Source organism: Colius striatus, chromosome 4 (genome assembly GCF_028858725.1).
Source record: "Colius striatus isolate bColStr4 chromosome 4, bColStr4.1.hap1, whole genome shotgun sequence".
In the NCBI taxonomy this organism is placed as follows: domain Eukaryota; kingdom Metazoa; phylum Chordata; class Aves; order Coliiformes; family Coliidae; genus Colius; species Colius striatus.
The window spans coordinates 5,501,476-5,521,260 of NC_084762.1; the positions used below are offsets into that span (position 1 = coordinate 5,501,476).

Consider the following 19,785-nt stretch of genomic DNA (forward strand, 5'->3'; position numbering starts at 1 on the left):
TCTCTCTCAAAATGGTTCATGACTCCCATCAAGAAGCTGTCCAATGGCAGTGCTGTGCCCAGCTAACCTTTACAAACGAGTGTGCTAACATCTGTGTGAATGGCAGCTTCCCACACTGACCAGATATCTGGGCAGAGGCCAGGAAGCGTGACGGAGGCTGTTGGTCCTCAGAGCTAGGGTTCAGGTGATGTATATGGGTGACTGTAACAGAGGTACAGAAGTTTGGCTAAAACTTTGGAAGCTACCTCTGAAATCCAAATGTCAAGGTTAATCCTGTAAAATGTGAGGTATTATCTGTAAAAATAGAACTGAGCTATTTCTCAGCTATGTCCTAGCAGTGTTCGAATCCTGGGCTGGATGAAATGGCAGGAGACAGATTTCTAACCAGTTGAAAAGGCTGGATAAACTCATGAGTGCCCACTCTGCTTTGCCTAGGAAGCTGTGCAACATTTTCTTACACACACAGCATGGTGGCTGCCGCAAGAAGTCACTGGGAGGTCCTGTGTTGAGTAAAGCGAAGGGTTGAAGCACTTCCCCACGTGGCAGATGAGGCAGTAAAACAGCGGCTACATCTCCAGATCCACTTATGATTTATGACTGTGCACGCAAAGGCTTGAGCGCAGCCTCATTGTACAGCATAGCGGCGTGGCAGGAACTTGCAGCTTTAGAGTGAAAACCCTTTCGACGTGGCCTTCTCTGTTGCTCCCCAGAGCGAGGAGCGGGTTACTGGTTGCTGCCTTTTTGGGCACGCTCTGCCGTTTGGGTTGCGACAGGCTTGGGCACGCGGTGGTTGGAGGGGAAGGAAGCAGAGCGCCGTGGCTCTGACTTTGCACCACATGTTTCGGAGCGCGGTCGCTCACTCTCACATTTTACAAAATCAATTTCCATTCTGTCATGGTATTTCACACATTGGCGTTCTGAATAAGTTAGAGAATATTCTACAACTTACAAAAATAACTTTAGTTTTAATTTTTCCTGTTACATGAAGAAACCTATCCATACTTTATCTGTTACAGATGGAAAAACTACATATGGAGAAGTCAGATCTATTAATTAGTTTATAGGCACAAAGTCCCTTAAAGAGTGCCACAGATCCATGTGTTACTCTTAAGAGCTGTCTGAAGTACTTGCACTGAATAATTTATTTCAGTTTAGCCCTGTTTCTGCTGTTAATTATCCAAGATCAGACTTTGCTTTTTGGGGATTGTTGTTGTTGTTTTTTAACCATTCTCCCTATTTACCTAAACTCACTGAAATGATCTCTGAATATATTTCAGCCTGCTGAGGTATGTAAACAATTAACACCCATCAACTGCGCTCTGTTGTCTTTGAAGCATGATAAGCTAACTTCTGTTGTTTTAAATCCTTCAGTCATTACTTAAATACTAAGAGAATGAAGCAAGGGGGAGGAAAGTCAAAGAATCAGAAAATTGTCCACATGGGAACCTTGAACAGCATTACTTGTTATTTCCTCTTTGAGGACTGTTTCAGGACCCTAGCTAAGAATCTGGCTCTGTTATGCTAGGAAAAGAGAGCCAAACAGCATCCTTCCCAGTGTTGTGTAGCTCTTCTGTGTTGAAAAGAGCTAGGGACAGCCAGGCAGCAGCACGTGGGGTTACCTTGGAGCCCTGATGTCCGTGCTCAATCCTGGTGACTTTTCCCTGGGCTGAGCAGCTTCAGATTCCACTATGGGGTAACTTTCAGTAGGTGAGACAAGAAAGGCCAGGGCAACAGATTGGGAAAGAGTTGGGCAAACAAGGGTGAGGCAGAAGAGAGGCAGCAGTCCGAGAGTTGTATTTTTGGTTCAGGATCGTTTTACTTGTGAGGTTTTAGTTGGCCTGTTTATAAAACAAAACCAGCGAAGTGTTTGTTCTATTTAAACCTTTGTACAGCAGTGCAGAAAGGTAATGTAATCTGCATCCTCTTTGAATTACTTCAAATTTTCCCTGCTAAATTAGACTTGTTCACCCTCTCTATGCAAAAATGCCTCTTCAGCATTTTGATGCCTCTGCTGTTGTGTGGCTTCACTGTAGTAGTACTTGTAGAAGAGCTCTCCAGAAAAACTAATTCAAACTCTACAGAAATCTGTGTCTCCTTATCCCACTGTACATTTTATTCTTCTGGCATTCCCCTGTGAAATATTGCTACCCCTGTATTAGGCAACATACACACTGATGGATACTCATCATCCCTGAGTGTAGGGCCAGATCTGGGGAGGATCTGCAGGCAACTAGGGATAGGAGATATTTGCTGTCATTCTCAAGGGCAAAGTGACTAATGGGATTGTCAAGAGTGATGGTTGCAGCTTTAGCTATCAGAATACATCTGTCCCTCATGCTAGGTAGACCAGAAATGCAGAGAAGACTGGAGAAAAATGTCATAGCTATGTCTTTTACAGAGGGCCTCAAAGGAGACAGTGCTTTCCCCAGAATTAGAAAGAGAATCTGAAGCAGCACTGGACTTTGATCCCAGATCTCCCAGTATGTTGCCATAAACACAGAACATAGAATTGCTTTTGGACAATGAATGGGAAAGGGTCAAAAATTCAAAGTAATTCACAGCTGACTGTGAGAAAATACCTGCAGACTCATCGTCTTACTCATTCCTTTCTGTCAGTTAGTACAATGTGTTGCATTTGGGACTCTATATTAGCTGAAAGATTTATTTAGCCATCTATGATTTATTTATTTAGGTAACTCCCTGTGGTACTATTTATGTAGTTGTGCATTTTCATATGCCAATAAGTCAGTGAAATGCAACGTGTTCATGCACAGCTGGAACGTGAACAAATCAACATTGTGTTGGACCTCACTTCTGTTGATTAAGTCATGCTTTAATTAAGTTTTCTGTATGTCTTCATATCTTTTTCTGGACATTATGGCAGGCAGCAGCAGGCTCTTAATCCTGACACGATTTGGCACTGGGACTTCTGGGTTACCGCCAGTCCTTGTACACAAAGACTGTGTTGATAGAATTGTGATAATGGCTCAGGGGGAGATAAGGGCTGTGTTTTGGCCCAATGGCTTGACCTTGCTCTTGTTGAGCCAACAGCAAGAGTCCTATCGATTTCAAGGCGATTGGGACACGGCAATACATTTTCATTCTTGAGAGCTGCATGCAGGCAGATGGGAGGGAGCACTTGTGGTAATGCTGAGTGCAGTTTGTTGGTACACAGGTGCCTGTGCTTGCGAGAATCAGTCCTTCTTTTGGCACAGCAGCTTTATGTATCCGTGTTTTGTGTGTGAACGCAATGTTTGTCAGGCACTCGTTTGGCAATCCTGGAGACAGAAGTTCTCTGTGAGCTGCGTGTCTGCCTTGGTGGTGTGAATTTACAAGCTACGTTGAGATGCTTGCCTGTGTATCAGAAGGCAGGTCTGAGACACTGGTGAGCGTTCACCAAGCCTGTTAATCCTGTCAGGCTGTAGCCACACAGTTGAGTTTGGTATTCTCATCACCTAAATTCCTAAATGTACTTCTAAGGCACATTCCCTTCTAACGCAAGCTGCCCAAACATCTGTGGCGAGACTAAGGCAAACAGAGAGAAAAAGACCCGAAGATGAATATTTCAGCAGAAACGTGGGAAGGAATGCAATGTAGCTCACGCAAAACCTTCTGTAGTGTATGCCATAAATTAACACAATATAAATTTATACATATTTACACCACATAGACTAAAATATATAAATCCTCAATACTCAGCCTTCTGTAGTAGGTGTAAGCAAGCAGTCCATATGTTTAGCTGATTTCTGAGGAGCTCTAGGGAACAAAATGTATCTTTGTGGAACTTTTGATATTAAGGCAATTATAAACTAGGGTAATCAGTGCAGTTCTCAAAATGGGTTGTCTTTTCTGCAGGCTGAAAACAAGCAGCAATCTCCTGATATGCTATCTGAGCTCTAATTCAGCCAGGTGCTAAAATACACACGTAACGTTTAAGTGCATGAATAGTCCTTTTGATGCTGAAGGCCTAAAGATCAATCCATTGCTCGTTGGATTTTCCTGGCTTCAGACTGCATGAGTCCGTTTTCCTCTTGAATTTGTGTACTTTTGTTGCAAATACAAGTGTGTAACATCTCATTAGGTACCAGGTGTTTCCTTTTCCACCATTTAACACTTTTTCTAGGCCAGTAACGTGTTAGCCCCCTTTGGTGCAGCTGTACAGTAGAGAATTGGATCACCAACATTTATTCTCTCTTTTTTCTTAAAAAAGAGGATAATTTTCTCTTACATTTAAGATATGGGACCTGAAGTCCAAAGGCCAGGATTCTCTTCCTGACTATACCATAGTTTCCAAGGATTAAGGGGGATTGCATGAGGAATTGCATGATTCATCACCAATCTTTTGTGATTTCTACATCTGAAATGTTGGGAAAACTTCCATGTCACAGAAGTGCTAAGAGAAGGAAACTGCGGAGAAGAAAGTGGGGGAATTGTTTGTAAGTTTAATGACACACTGCCCTGCCACATGTTCCTTGGAATGGGGACAGTGAAGTTACTCGTTGGCCTCTTATTTTGGCCATCTCCTCATATAGGTACCTGTGATAGCCTAGACAGTCTCTGGAGAGGGAAAGAAGCCCTTCCAGAGTTCTGTAGACTTCTCAGCACATCCTCTACCTCTCACCAAGGTCCTACCAAAGTCCAGTCATAAAAAAATGCCTCCAGAAGTATCTCGTCAGATCTGATATCTGCAAGCTGCACCACTGAGGTGATGCTCTAGAAATATGCTTAGTGTGCACCTGGACAAGTTCCTGTGTGGCCTGCTCTAGGTGGTCCTGCTCTGGCAGGGGAGTTGCCCTGGATGATTTTTCGAGATCCCTTCCAAGCCTTAAGATTCTGTGGTTCTGTATGCAAGGTGTCATCACAGAGGGGTGCAGCCAAGGCTTAGTGGGGACCATGGGCTTCATATGTTTGTGATGGCTGTGTGGCTGTGGCTGTACTCTTGGGAGAAACTCCTAACAGAACTATGAGCAGATACCAGCAAAGCCTCGAGGCCTGGTTCATGGCAGATTCATGGCAGCCACTGTGTGGTGCTAGTATGATTTCTTTAAAAATATCAAAAGCTGTGTACATTAAGGAAAGAGACAGAACCTGACCTGCTGGTCCATCTTGAAAGGCATGCCAGCCCTTCCTGCTTGACCCCGTTGGCAGGACAGCAAAGAGCAAGCATCTCATCACTCTGCAGTCAGGGATGATGATCCAACAGCCAGATGTCCCTCTCAGTCATTTTGGTGATGGAGACAGGCAAGGACCCAATGGAGGGGATCCATTTCATAGGTCAGAGCTTTGGCATTTTTTGGACCAATTATTATGGCTGCATTATCCACACAAGCTGAGATGACAAAACTTACTCTCCCAACTTAAAGGACTTGCAGCCTTGCTGGGATGAGGCTGGTAATGCAGCCAAAACTCCTTTTGTGCAGATCCCTCTTCCTATTAGCCTTTATACCTATTAGCTTAGTAAAGCACAAGACATTTCAACAGAGCTGGGAGAAATAAGGCTTCTGGTTAGCAAGGGGGTTGGACTAGATGATCTCTAAAGGTCCCTTCCAACCCCTACCATTCTGTGATTGCTCTCTCCCTCTGCCAGTGTTGAGAAAATAGGCAAACCATTTGCTCTTTCATTGACTATATGGGCACAGGACCTTTAACTGACCACTTTGATTTTCCTGACTCTTTCTGTGGATGTAAGTGATTTGCTTTACTGGGGAGGAATCAACTGGAGGGGTCAGGAGACAGTTCAATCTGATCTTTTATTTACTTTAGCTCATCATATCAGCAAATTTACATTGGGCCAACCTCATGCTGTCTGAACAGTTCTACTTTGATGTCATCAGCCTTTGACCTCCAGTGGAACTGCTAGCAAAGATGGTCACAGACTTGGAAGTTTGTGCGAGGCAGAGATTTTATCTCTGCCTGTTGGACTAACAAGCTTGTTTTAATGTCAGCGTTTGAATGAAGTATGTCTGGTAACCCATTTTGGTAAGAGACTGACCAGTATAGATCAATAAAGAATGCTTATTTACAGGTTATCTTACAAAATCAGTGATAGGAGTGGATCAGTCTGACACACTGTGTCTCACTGGATGTAACTTGCATAAAGAAGAGCAAGCAGTACCCAATGAAAACACAAAGGAGAAGGCCAATGTATTTCTTTTAAATGTATTTAGGCTGAACCAGTTACTTCTTAGGAGTTATCTTTAGTATCACACCAGAGGTACTAATGGAGTCCCAAAGGAATGAATTTCAACCCTGGAGTCTCAAGAGTTGGGCTTGCAGCTGGCTATGTACAGAGGTACTTAGTCTAAGTGTTCTTACTGGAACAAACTCCCCTTGGATTGATTTCCGTCTGTCCCACAGGGAAAGCCTGACATTCCAGTGCTTTCCCATAGATGACCCAGCAGAATTCAGGAACTCTCTTCCACACACACTCCTCTTCTGTTCTCTGTCCCTTGCCACAACACAACGCAGTCACAAGTGCTTCAGCAGGACTCTGTTACCTGTGTTTTGTTGTGATTTGCTGTTCTGTCCTGAGGGAAATTGGTGAGCAGCATGTGTTTACAAGGAAAAAGTGCTTTACGTGTTTTTTTTCCCTTCAGATGAGTTTCTCCCCTTTGTTTTGCTCTGTAGAATTATTACTGTATCATTTAATTACATTGCCCTTTTTTATCCCTCAGTGTAGACCAAGCATGCTGACAATGACAGTCAGCATGTAACCTTCTGAAGTCACTAATTGTAGTACTGCAGGTGAGCTGAATAACAGACTATTGTAAATTTAGGTCTGAAGTTCTTTGCTGTTTAAATTGGACAACAGCAGGAGAGAGAACAAAAGCTATTTCCTACCTGATGTTCTTGGAAACCTGTTCCCAGTTCTTTGGGGAGGACTGCTGCTGTACTTGAATATATTAAAATAGGGACACATGAATGACATTGATACTCTGCAGTGGAAATAGCTGAGCCTTTTGTATTCTTTTAACCATTGCCTGAGAGTTATGGTAATCTGCTTCTTTCTCTAAATGGAAACCCTCCAGGGAAGTTTTGTGTACTCTAAATAGCATCTCTGTATGATCAGAGACTTGGCTTCATGTGCATGTAATGCATAATAGATAAAGATACAAGAATATAAATGCAGATTAGAGGTTACTCAGTCAAGACAAGCACTTTGGCGGGGGGGGGCACATTATGAAAATGCCAAACTGTACAGCATTGCTGCTACCCTTTCTGACAAATCTGCATATTTTGCCACAATGTTGTTTCAATTCTGAGCAGCAAACAGGATCTGTCTCTTAAGTACCTATGTCTGAGCCATTTACTCTCCTTATGTGTACGCGCAGCAGATAATCACGTTCACTTTTCTCTAGCCTTGTGCATTGAATTGTGTGTAGCTATTCTGAAATGATCTCAGTGCTGAAAACAGTCTGCCAACAGAGACAGATACAGACTTTCAGAAGAATATTTACATCCTCAAAACAATGCATGAGCATTAATTGATCAAACCCACCAGCAGCATTGGGATACAAAAAGTGGCTTTAATTTTCTGTAGTCACTTTGGCAGAAAAAAGACCCCCAGCTTAGCCCCAGCACAAAGAGATACAGCTCAGCTTTGACTTTAGTGAGGCCAATGGCTCCTCTCTGTCAAAGGAAGGCAGGAGCTGAGAATGGCTTTAAAGCCCTTCATGCATGCATAGCCTATTGCTATTGCATCTGGGAGGCCAAGCACAGTTCTTTTTAGCCTCTATAGGAGTCTGGAACTTGTATCTTAGAGAAAACTCACCAGTGGACAACGACTTTAGTCACACACACACTACCCTCCGAGGTTACAACAGATGTAGGCACCACAGATTGCCTTCACAGAAAACCAGGTGCAGACTCATGGATCTGCAACCCAGAGAGGCAGGACAAGAGTAGGGCAAGTTCCAGTTAAAAGACTTTTAGCACCAGTGCAGTCCAGAATGAAGAAGTTAATTATGGAAGAGGGGTTTATTCATGTGGGTGTAATCACTGTGCTTACATTGGTTTTGAAGGTGCAACTTTAGCTTGTAGGTCTCACCAGAAATTTACCAAAGAACCTATGTCTGTGAGCTACTGGCAGTTTTCCTGTTGTGTGTGTATATACAAAGCATCTCGTTTTGAATCTTGATAAGCTCTTGGCTGTAATAAGGTCTCAAGACTGCAAATTTCATAGCTTATTTATCATGCACTGAAGAAAAAAAAATAATCCTTTTGTGGTTGGTAAATTCGCTGCCTTTCAGTTTCCTTGAGTATCAGCTTGCTTTGTATTGTCTGAGGAGATAAAGGGCAGCACCCCACTTAACCTCTCAACATCATTCTCTACTCCCTTTTCAAGTAATTTTCAGTATGCCTGTAATACTGTATAACTTGTATAAATGCTACCTTTTAAGAGAAAATAATGCAATCTCTCAGTATCCATATAATGAACTCACTCCGTTACATTGCGCTGCCTAATAGCGCTGTGGGTTTTTTCTATTGAGGGATGCCTCCTTCGATCGTTCTGACAAACTGCTGTTTTCTTGTAGCAAAATTGTTCAACATAGTGTTTTTACTGTTTTGTCAATAAGCAAAGGAAATAAAAACCTTATGGGATTTGAACGAGAACATTCACACTCCGTATGTGAGCAGCGTTTGAATTGGAGTGTGGTGGGGAAGCAGAGTATAGTGTGCAACCTGTTTACTGAAGCACATGCCAACAAAGGGAGACTTCATTCCCGTTTGCTAGGATCTCACTTTGGACCCATTTTCTCTTCCTTTTCCCTTTTCGCTACTCCCTCACACTATCTGATACTTGCCGCTTTTTTGTTTCAATTGCTGGTTTTGGACCAAACTCTTTTAATTCTTCTAAAGTGCCCATCCTGACAGTGGACGTACAAGATGGAATTGTGTGGTATCTGCTGTAGCTAAATGTTTCTAGTAGGACTTTCTGTTCCTTGGGGCATTATCCAGGCCACTGGGAGTTCAGTAGATGGGAAGAAGTGGATCTGTTTCAGCAGAGTGCTTGGGATCTCTCTGAGTTGAGGCCATGTCTGCAACTACATTTCAGCTTTCTGATGGTGAATTAATGAGTGGTATAAAAGCATGAATTGAATGGAGCTATTCTTTTCTCCTCATCACACGAGGAAAAGATTGAACGCAGGAAACTTGAAGTTGGTTCAAGTGGCGCAGTCTTATGTAATACGTATTGAGCTCGGGGAAGGCATTGCCACAAGCTATCTACAGATGCTTCTGAGGAGAAAAAGATCATCCAGATCTGCTTTAGATAAGGTTTAGACTGTTTCAGAGGACTGTGGGTTCAGAATGGAGTAAGCCCATCATTGATCAGCCACTGTTCCCACGCACCAGTTTGACTCCCACTTTAGGCAATACTGAATGCTTGTTTCTGGCCACTCACTGAAAGCACACTGAATTAAAGAAATGTAATGCCATCTGATATGATGCTGCAATTTCTGTGTTTGCTATCAATTGTGAGTTTAGACAGGTTCAAGTTATGTTAATTAGTCTATTTTGAAGTCAGTGTTCCCTATCTGTTGAGACTGACACAGCTCCACCCACTTCTTAATGAATATGTTAATTAACTCCTATTAGGCACCTAAATATGGCTCTGGAGCCAGGGAAATAGTGACAGCTGATGGCCCTTCAGGGCATAAATGGTTTCTCACTATGATCAATATTCTCCACTGCTGAAAACGCTTCTTATTTTTTTGGACTTCCACTCACTGAACTCTCCCTCCGGCGGTTGTTTACAGTACTGAAGCACAAGGGAGAGTTCAAGCAGGGCAGCCTTAAAAGCTGCCTTCGTGACATCGATAGAAAAATCGTCTAACTCAGCTTTCATCTTCAGACAGAAGGTTAGAGTTCACAGATTTTGTTGTTAGGCAGCTTCCATTTCAACCTCCTTCCCCCTCCCGCCCCATCTAGCCAGTGGGTTAAAAGGCTGCTTAAAATATCCACTTTCTTTCTTGATGCCTCAGAAGTCCCAGATACTCTGGGGATCAAGTAGAAAAACAATGTTTCAGAGCTCTCAGTTCCAGATGGACCTGTTTTCTAATGCTGTTTATTTCAAATTCACGGGTGGAACAAGCCCTGTTTGAATGTAGTATTTATGCTTGGCTGCAAGAGGGAGAGGCAGGGTTTGGGACTAACGTGGTTCCATCAAGAGACTTCTGGGTGGGCTCTGGATTAGCACACCACAGGCATGCTCATAGCCAGAAGGTGGGTTATGCTTTGGGTTGTTCCTTTTCCAGGCACGTGATCCCGTGTCTGCTGGGCACACCAGTGTTCTGACTGACTGGAAGAATCGTGCAGAAGGTGGTGAGGTGTAAGGAAAGGAGGCTGTAGCACACATCATTTTTTCCTTTCACCCAAGTCACACAAGCCAATATAACCAGGGCAGGGTGAGCATCATTCTGACCAGTAGCTGTGTGTGGGAATCTTAGATCATTGCATGTAACTCTCTGGTGATCTCATGGAAAAATTTCACAACATACTCACATGACTTAGACTCTGAATTTGTATTTTCAGAGAAATCTTAGGCATACTGGAGCTGAAGACTGACTGAAAGAGAGATGTAGACTAAATTATAACAGATCTGATTTTTCAAGAATGCTTCACATACAATGAACAACTCCAGTGACTTCAGGTCTAGGAATCCCTATGTAAAGTCACACACACACACACACCATCCCCTCCCTGCCACATGCAGCAAATCAGCTGTAGCTTACCCACCTCTGGGTCCCAGATCTCTGCTTTATATGTCCTTCTTGCAGTCAGTTTTTAATATCTATTAAGACTCTAAATTCTGCTACCCTTTATATCACTGTGAGCAAGTCTATGGAGTTTCCTCAAGACTTGTTGCTCCATGCCTGGGATAGTCTGGCACAGCTGTGATACCTTCAAAATGGTGTTTCTAGGAGATATAAAGCAGTTTTTTCCTGGATGTTCCTATATAGGAAAGTCATAGGACTGGAAGCACTGCAGTTATTTACTCATTACATGCTACACTACTTGACTGTGTTTAGTGTTGGTCAGTATTAGCCTGAAGCAGCCACTCTGTCATGGGAGAAGAGGTGTTAATTCCCTTTCTGTACCACAGCAGCCCAGGCTGCAAACAAAGACACTGTGTACACTGCACTGTGGAAACTTACAGGCTTGTAATTAGAAGTTATAGTATTAACAACGATTTGGGGTCTTTTTTTTGGTTATCTGGTTCAGATCAGACAAGCTTGTAGAGGCAAAAGTTAATTGGTGACAGAAAAGGACCCATACGTGAGGTTTTGATGTGCTTCGGTGGACTTGGTGGACACAGGAGTTTTTGTGATTTTATGCAGAGATGACCTTATGTCTGAACTGACAGATAAAGGTGAGGGAGCTGCAGATCTGCAATTACTCAGATGTGAAATAAGAAAGATGATTCATTCAGTACACTTGGAAGCCAAGGAGCGCCGGTGAAAGGAGCCAGGCTTTCTTGGCTGAGGTAGGCGCATTAATCGAGGAAGATGTGTTTGCTTTAGGGCATGACTAGTCAAACTTCAAGAAACGCATGATTTCTCATACAGAGGAGGAAAGGGATAGCATTGAATGTTTTCACAGAGGACAGTGGAAACCCTTGTACCTGTGTCAGACCATTGAGGCATTGTTTGGAGGAGGAAAACTTAAAGATCTCATTATAGCTATATGCTCTTGATCTTAATCTCTAGGATGTTCCCTGTAGGAGATAGTTTTAGTGCCAAGGAGTACACAGTGATTTCAGTATTTTGGCTAAATAGATCTATCTTGGCAAAGAGACTGAAAAAGGACATAGGATGGAGATGACTCTCTTACTAGGAGGAAGAGGGAGGCTGAGAGTCTTGTGTGGATTACAGCAGAGGTAGTGCTTTAATAATCTAACAAATATGTGGGCTGACTATTTCCAGCAGCTGTTGCTTCTCCTTTGGTGCTTCCAGCAAAAAACTGTAGTACTTTGTAGTTAAAACAGCAAAGCAGAGTGAAAGAAAACTGTAGATTGGCGAAACTGATGGGATGGCATCGTTTCCTTATGTACTGATCGGTTCCTGTTCAGGATTTACCTTAAGATGGCAGTGCTTAAAACAAAAGGCATTGGTCAGGCTGAAGCTTTCAGCCAAGAAAGATGCTCCCGTCTGAATACCTGAGCAAGGGTGTTAATGTTTGTCCTTCTCTTCCAGAGAGGAAGAGAGTGAGTGAATATAGATTAGGTGGTCAGCAGCAGCAGCTAAGAATTGTCAAAGCCAAATCATCTGCCTGATAGAGACAGACTGTGGAGCACTGTTTGTACACAGCAGTGAATCTCACAGAGGCAAATGTTAGTTTGCTTGGTTATTTTATTTATTATGACTAAGAAGTTCCAGCCCAGCTGAGGACTTTGTTCACAGAGAGAGTTTTACAATACCTCTGACCACATTGGAAGTTTTATAAAAGAATGCTCATAAAATCCTAGAGATGTGTTCAGTTGTTACATTATTCATGTGGGGTATGTTGTAAAGCCAAAAGAGGGTGAAGTTAAGACATTCTAAACTGGATAGTGAGCCTAGATATAAAAATACATGGGAAACAAAAAGAGATCTGTATGAACTGAGAATGTGAGACTTTCATTTCCGTGGATGAGGATGTGTGCAGTACCCTCAATATCAAGTTGTGTATGTCCTGTTGAATCAGCTGTGTAGGCATTTACAACTTGGAGAAGTTCTTTGCAATGTGTTTCTCTTTGCAGCCAGTCGTTTATCCTTAATCAAGTCTTCTAAAGGGGAAGAGAAGAATTTGTGATGAAGTCAAAACACTACTCAGTCTGAAAGTATTTAACAGCCCTTTCTGTATAAGAATAAAATCTATAACATCCTCTCCAGGTGTGGTTCAGGCTGTAGAACAGGACTGTTGTAAAACCCATGTTTGCATCAGATAACCCGATAATCCACCTATCCTGAAAAGAATTACCGTGAGATTTTTAACAGATATTGGGATGAACCTTGAAGGGAAAATTCAGCCAAAAGATCATCAGATGTTAAGAGCCTTTGTGTTGAAAACAAACTCTGTGTTTTTTAATCTCTTTCAGATTTGACCAATATTTTGGATGCCTGCAAAACTGAAGATCTTTTTTTTATCATCCTGAGTCTTGCAGCTCCTGTTCTACAAGAAGCCAGATTTATACACGCGTAAAGGTAGGTCAGAAACATTTTGTGACTTCTTTGGAGTGTGTCTGGGAATCAGGGTGGAGAGACTTCTCCATAGTCCTTAAACTATTTATTAGTGAGGAAAGCAGCAGTTCCAAATGGAATGAGTTAGGCTTCGTTTTTCTTTGTCTCCAGAAACCACTTCCTTTCCTGAAAGCATCAAAACAACCAAATGGCACTAGTGACCAAACAGCATAATTACAAGTGGAAATAATTACACAGATCAGCCTTCTGAGACCTATTGTAGACACGGGGAATACTTTTGAAGTTGAGGTCTATATTCCCAAAGTTCGGATACGTTTGAGTTCCTGGTTTTGGCATAGGCCTGTCCTACTTCCATCTAACTCGTTTGCTCATGTTTTCTTTGGATGTTTTTCCTGAGTGGGCTTTTTCACTGTGACTCATGCAGGATAATGAAAACTAGTTTGGAGTGTGTGAATACAGGCTTCCGGAAGAGTCCCAAGTCAAATTATATAAATCCTAGACATAATAAAGGCCTGTTTTCTTTGAAAACCCAGATAGACATTCTCTGGATGAAGCAAGGGCTACAACTGACACATTTTAATTCTTTCTTTACTTTGTGGTCCAGTTAAAGGATGTATTGTGTGTTGCAGAGAAGTGATGCTTGGGAAAGAACTGAGGGAAATGCAGCTCCGTGGTTAAACAAGAAATGAACCAGGAAGGTTGGAAAAGTAGAAATTCTTAATCCCATGGAAGTGATCTTGGGTTGTTTTGGAGAGGAAAGGGGTTTCGGTTAGCAGGGGAAATTTATGGTAGCATGCAGAACAAGCCTATAACTGGACATTTAATGCTGGACAAAATGGAGAATTAAGCTTTTGATGCCTTGGCCTGATGATGGAGTGGAGCATCTCCCTTCTGATGAAAGGCTGAGCGAGCTGGGGCTCTGTAGCTTGGAAAAGAGGAGACTGCAGAGTGACCTCAATAATGTTTACAAATACATAAAGGGTGGGTGTCAGGAGGATGGAGCCAGGCTGTTCTCAGTGATGGGCAGTGATAGGACAAGGGGCAATGGGTACAAGCTGGAATGCAAGAGGTTCCAAAGAAATAAAAGAAGAACTTGTTCCCTGTTGAGGTGAGGGAGCACTGGAAGGGGCTGCCCAGATGGGCTGTGGAGTCTCCTTCTCTGGAGACATTCCAAACCCACCTGGATGAGTTCCTGTGTGACCTGCTCTAGGTGTGCCTGCTCTGACAGGGGGGTTGGACTGGATGATCTTTCAAGGTCCCTTCCAGCCCTTGTGATTCTGTGAATGCCACATTGGAACTTCTGTTGGGCCTTTTCATTGTTATGTAGTAATCAGATATATGTCTCAGTTGCTTCATTGAGAAAATACTATAGATGTGTAAAATTTTCATTTACAACTTTAGCTGCTCTTGAATTCACTAATGAAATGTGACAACACAATATCAAATTACATTTAGATAACATTTTTGAGGAAGGAAAAATGTGTTTAATTAAAAATATACTGATGTAGTGTTTGTTGACACACAAAGGCTATAGAAACAGCAGTGATTTTATCCTGTTCTCCTGTATCAACTTCCTCAATGACATAGTTATTAGGCTATGAAATTTCCTCTTCATTTTGAAGATACAGCATCATCCTCTCTCTGTGCATGGGATAATCAGAAGTGTCACGACTTCTGCATTTGTGGATATTCCTGTAGTTTTGGGAGGCCTTCTCTAGTGACTTGAATGCCTTCTTAGCAGTGCATGTCCACTGGAGGAAGACAACATGCTGGTTGGGATTGATTCTTGGAGTCTTTGCATTTTCTTGTGCCAACTGGGAATGTGTGGCTGGGGAAGAAAAGGAATGATTTTAAAAGTGGTGAGGAAAAAAGGCAGTTTCTAGGCCTAATGATTCTGGTGAAAAAGCCCTGAAACACAATAACTGTAAGGCTTCAAAGTGCGGGCAGCAAAAAAGTCAAGAGCTCTGAAAAAGCCCCAAACCTCTCCTGATTTAAACTGGTCTCATTGTTTGAGGCAGAGTGTAACTGATGCTTGTTGACTGCTTCAGATTAGTGGTTCTGAGGTTTTCTAGGTTGTCTTTTTTTGGTGGTTATTTATGGGATGAATTACTTTATAGCTTGTTGGGGTTTTTGGAGGTGGGAGGGTTGTGTTGTTTACATGCTGCGGATTGATTGCCAACAGTTTCCCAGAGAATGTTCAATATCCAAAATTTCAGCTGGGTTGATTAGATGTGAATGCTTGCATATGCTGTGTGGCATTGTTCCAGTTCCCAGATTCAGTGAGCATAGCAACTTTGGCAGTCCAGATTTTGAAAAGTACTGATGATGTCTGGAAGGCACCAGTTTCCTTCAACTCCCGTTGGCAAAGACAGAGAGAGGATAGGTCCTGTTCAGGGACCCAGACAGAGGAAGATAGAAAGAAACCAATGATACTTTCCTCTTCTTTCTCAGGTAGCTGTACAAGCTTTCGCAAACACAGGTTCTTCTGTGGCCTAGGGAATACCTCAAGCAGCAAAAAGGGTTGGTGATGCCACTCAGTGCTTTGTTCCAAGGCTTACTTAGTCAACACCAGTGAAGCTGAGTAAATTTAAGCAGGAGTAATAGTGGACCCTGTGGAACTTGTGAGAAATATCCTGGCTTGTATCAGAAACAGTGTAGCCAGCAAGACCAGGGAAGGGATTATCCTTCTGTACCTGGCACTGATGAGGCTGCATCTCAAATACTGCATTCAATTTTGGGCCCCTCACTGCTAGAAGAAGCACTGAGATGCTGGTGCACATCCAGAGATGGACACTAAAGCTGGGAAAAGGTCTGGAGCACAAGTCTGATGAAGGAACTGGGGTTGTTCAGTCTAGAGAAGAGGTGGCTTGAGGTGAGACCTTGCTCTCAGCAACTCCCTGACAGGAGGTTGTGAGGTGGAGGTCAGTCTCTTCTCTCAAACTACAAATGACAGGACAAGAGGAAATGGCCTCAAGTTGTGCCAGGGGAGGTTGAGATTGGATATCAGGAAAAAAGTATTTACCAAAAAGGCTGTGATGGATTCCCCATCCATGGAAGTATTCAAAAGCTGTGTAGATGTGTCACCTGGGGACATGGTTTAGTGGTGGCTGTGGCAGTGTTGGATTAATGGTTGGACTCGATCTTGAAAATGGTTGGACTCAATGATCTTGAAAGTCTTTTCCACCCTAAATGATTCTATGAAATGCTATAATGAATGCAGTACATTTGTGCAAATAAAGATTATACTTTATATAGATGATATAAAGGTTATACCCTTTAAGCATGTGTTATTCTTTGAACATAGGAGGCTGCATTTGTTTCAATTGTTTAATTTTAATTTGACATGATTGGCAGAATATCTGTTGAGAAGAGATGGAGTAACAGCCAGGAAGGGGTTTGGTGGGTCAGAAGTGAGGGTAAGCAAAGCTATCCAGCGTATGGAAGTCTGCAGTGTTGCAGCACACAGCCTGTGACAGGCTCTGCTCTCTTAACTTCCCAGAAATCAAAAAATCAGTGTCATTCCTTCAGTCCAACCAAACAGACACTTGGCCTAAATGAATGGGATCTAACCATTGTGATCAGATTATTTGTGGATGTATTTCCTTTTTTGGGGTTACAAGCATATGTGTCGAGACAAGGGTCTAAATGGCAAGTAAATGTGCTCTGAGAGGAGGAGCAACCAAGAGCTGCTTATTGGAATCAGCAATGTTCTCCTTATTTCAGTGTAGAGCTAGTTGCATTTTCTTTTGTTCTTTCAACAGGTTAGTAATTACTGTTGCAGTAATTAAGCTTGATGGAGAGTATATAAGACGATAAATGGTTATTCTGTGCAGTAGTGGGGGATATTTGGTGCCAAGCTTATTATTTTCAGTCAAAGCTAATTATCTCTATTATAATACATGACTCTCTTCCTTGAATTATGAGTGGGAAACTGCTGAATAGATTTTTTTCTTTTCCTCAAAGTGCCCTGAACCATGGAGAGAAATGAAAATGAAAAACAATGAAAAGCTTGTTAGACAATGAGAAGACTCATCTGTAAAGCTATTTCTGACAGAATTTTTTCCTCTCTCTCTCTCATCTCTGGTTATATAAATATCAAATGCTTATCAGGAAATAAATTGTTGCATTACACAGGGTACAGGTATAAAAGTTTAGTTCAGACATCAGAGAAAGCACTCGGGGGTTCAGTGAATGGCAGGCAGCTGCTGGCACAGGCTGAGGGGAGCGGCCAGGCTGCCCCGGCCATGCAGCAGTGCTGCCCACAGCTTGGACTGCTGAGGTGATCCAGGGATTTACAGATGTTCCTATCAAGCGCCTTTGAAAAATACTGGCTGCCCAGTATAAGCATCTGTTGTGCTTGTGTTTAGGGACAGGGAAGCTGTGAGCAATGTCAGAAGGGATTATACCCTCTGGCTGGCTTACCTCGAGCGATAAGGTCAGCAGAGAGAGCGTGACTTTGATTAGTAGGGTTTGTCTACTCCACAGATGCTAGCCTGTCATTTATTAATCGTGCTGTCGTTCCCTCCTCCACTTACATCATGGTTTCAATTCGTAGCAGTGACAGGGCTGATCACCTTTCGAGTCTTAGCCAGCTTACGACATCCTCTGGGTTTGCTTCGCCTTACACATCTGAATCATGCTGTAACTTGACTCTCTGACTGGTGAGACATGTAGTAGAGCTGCAGCTCACAGACAGCCACGGCCTCAGCTGTGGTCCCGGCACCTCATGCCTGAATTTCTTCCTGTGGAGCGAGGCTGAGTGGGAGGAGGGAGGTGGTACATGGCCACACATGGTCTTAAGGCAGCACCAGCTGCTGCCAGCGTGGACAGCTGGACCTGAGAGCTGGGAAGCACTCCCAGACTCTGTGCTCATGGAGCACTCCCTCAAATACCTTCATCAGCCTGTGTAGGGTGATTGATGGGGCAATGGAAAAGGCAGCTGTTTGCTGTTGAACATAAATACTCCTGTTTTTAAGAAGGCACGGGGGAAGCTGCTTCTCTTTCCTGCTTTCCATATAGACTTTTCCTAATTTTTACAAGTTGTGATTCTTAGTTGAATTGGATCCCCTACAACAGAGCATCAGTAAGGCTTTCCTGCCTATTTCCAAGGCAGCTTTCCTTAGCTGTTCTGTAGCGTGTTTTTCCATGTGCTACACAGCAGATGTTGGAAGCTGATCGGTGTCATGTGTTGCGTTTTGTGGTACTTGAGTACGTGCTTTTGAGAGACAAGCAGCACAAAGAGGGCCCGAGTTAGTAAGATGGATACAATTTTCTCAGTGCTACTATCTGCTTGTCTTTGGTTACTACCAGTAAAACCACATCAAACTATCACCACGCTGCTCATCTGCAGTCTGTGCTAAAAGCTGCCTGACTACTGTCGGAAATTCCATCCTTTACCTTCACATTAATTTTTCCCAACAGTCCTTTGTGCCTCACAAGCTCTGTTTATTGACCTTATGGATTTTATACTTCTCAAACTCCAAATCAGGTTTTTTCTGGTAGTGATGTTCTTATCCAGAGATGGTGTAAGTGGACTGCTGCTGTTTTGATGACATGGTTATCCTTTATTTAAATCTATGGTACAATACAAATTCTCTTTCTCATATTAAGCCTGATCTTGTGAACCATGGAACTTAACCAGGAGATTTCTACGTCTGATGTTAAGATCATCATTGTACTGTCCTGAATCATAGTTCAAGTTAGTGATGGCATTTCAAGGATTGACTGAGCAGAGCCACGGCAAAGCTACCTTACTAATTCAAATTCCTGGTGTCACTGAAAGCCTAATTTGATGAAAATGAAAGGTGCTTTCCACTAGACTGCTTACAGATCCTATTAGGCAGTAGCAGTGTAGTCAATAAGTGACAGACAATTAAAAAACCCAAAAAGCAGATGCTATTCAAAGGTGTTGCTTCAGATTTTTTTCATAACATCATTATCAATTAAGGCAGTCACTGAGTGAGGAAGAGTGCTCATGTATTAACATTTGGTAATGATTATTTGCATGAAAGGAGGTTGTAAGATAGGGCCCTGGACTAGCTGTAGGCTATAGAAGCTGTGTAAGGGCTACCAAAAAGGCAGTAATATGTAAAGTTAAGACAACACAGCTTTACTTTAAATTGCATCTAAATAGAGCTGTTACAATACTTACCTGAGATGCAGGAGAAGTGTAAGCCTCCTGACTTTCACAAGGCAAATATCTCTGTAGCACAAACAGATAAAAGCAGAGAGAGCTTTCACATAATCAAATCTAGCATGCAGCACTCCTTCATTCCTTGGTTTGAGAATCTGAAATTTAGTAGCTAACAAGTAAATATTGTAAAAAATAGTATTAACCAGTTAGTTCTGGCAAGAGCTGCAGGCTAGGAACTTGCAGTAACAGAGAGCAGAAAAATCCATTAAACATACACAACAGTAACTCATAACTATAATTTTGTATAGACGTGTCTGCAAACTATAACTCAAAAAGCCAAACTAACCCGTTTACAGCTGCAGACATCTCAACAGAATAGCTTTAGATGCTCTTAGCCTATTTTTAGTTTGTCTCTTTTTCATAGCTGCAACTTAACTATTGTAAAGTGGATCTCTGAGGGAATTGATGGGG

The 19,785-nt window shown here is 42.5% G+C and overlaps 1 protein-coding gene across 9 annotated transcripts in view; it reads left to right on the forward strand.

Annotated features, from left to right (window-relative positions):
* Nucleotides 1–19,785, forward strand: part of ATXN1 (ataxin 1) — a 351,766-nt gene that overhangs the window by 86,999 nt on the left and 244,982 nt on the right. For all 9 annotated transcript variants that reach the window (XM_061994524.1, XM_061994533.1, XM_061994525.1 and 6 more), the window contains exon 3: nucleotides 13,079–13,184. The gene's annotated coding sequence lies outside the window, so the exon portion shown is untranslated. The remainder of the gene's footprint in view (nucleotides 1–13,078; nucleotides 13,185–19,785) is intronic.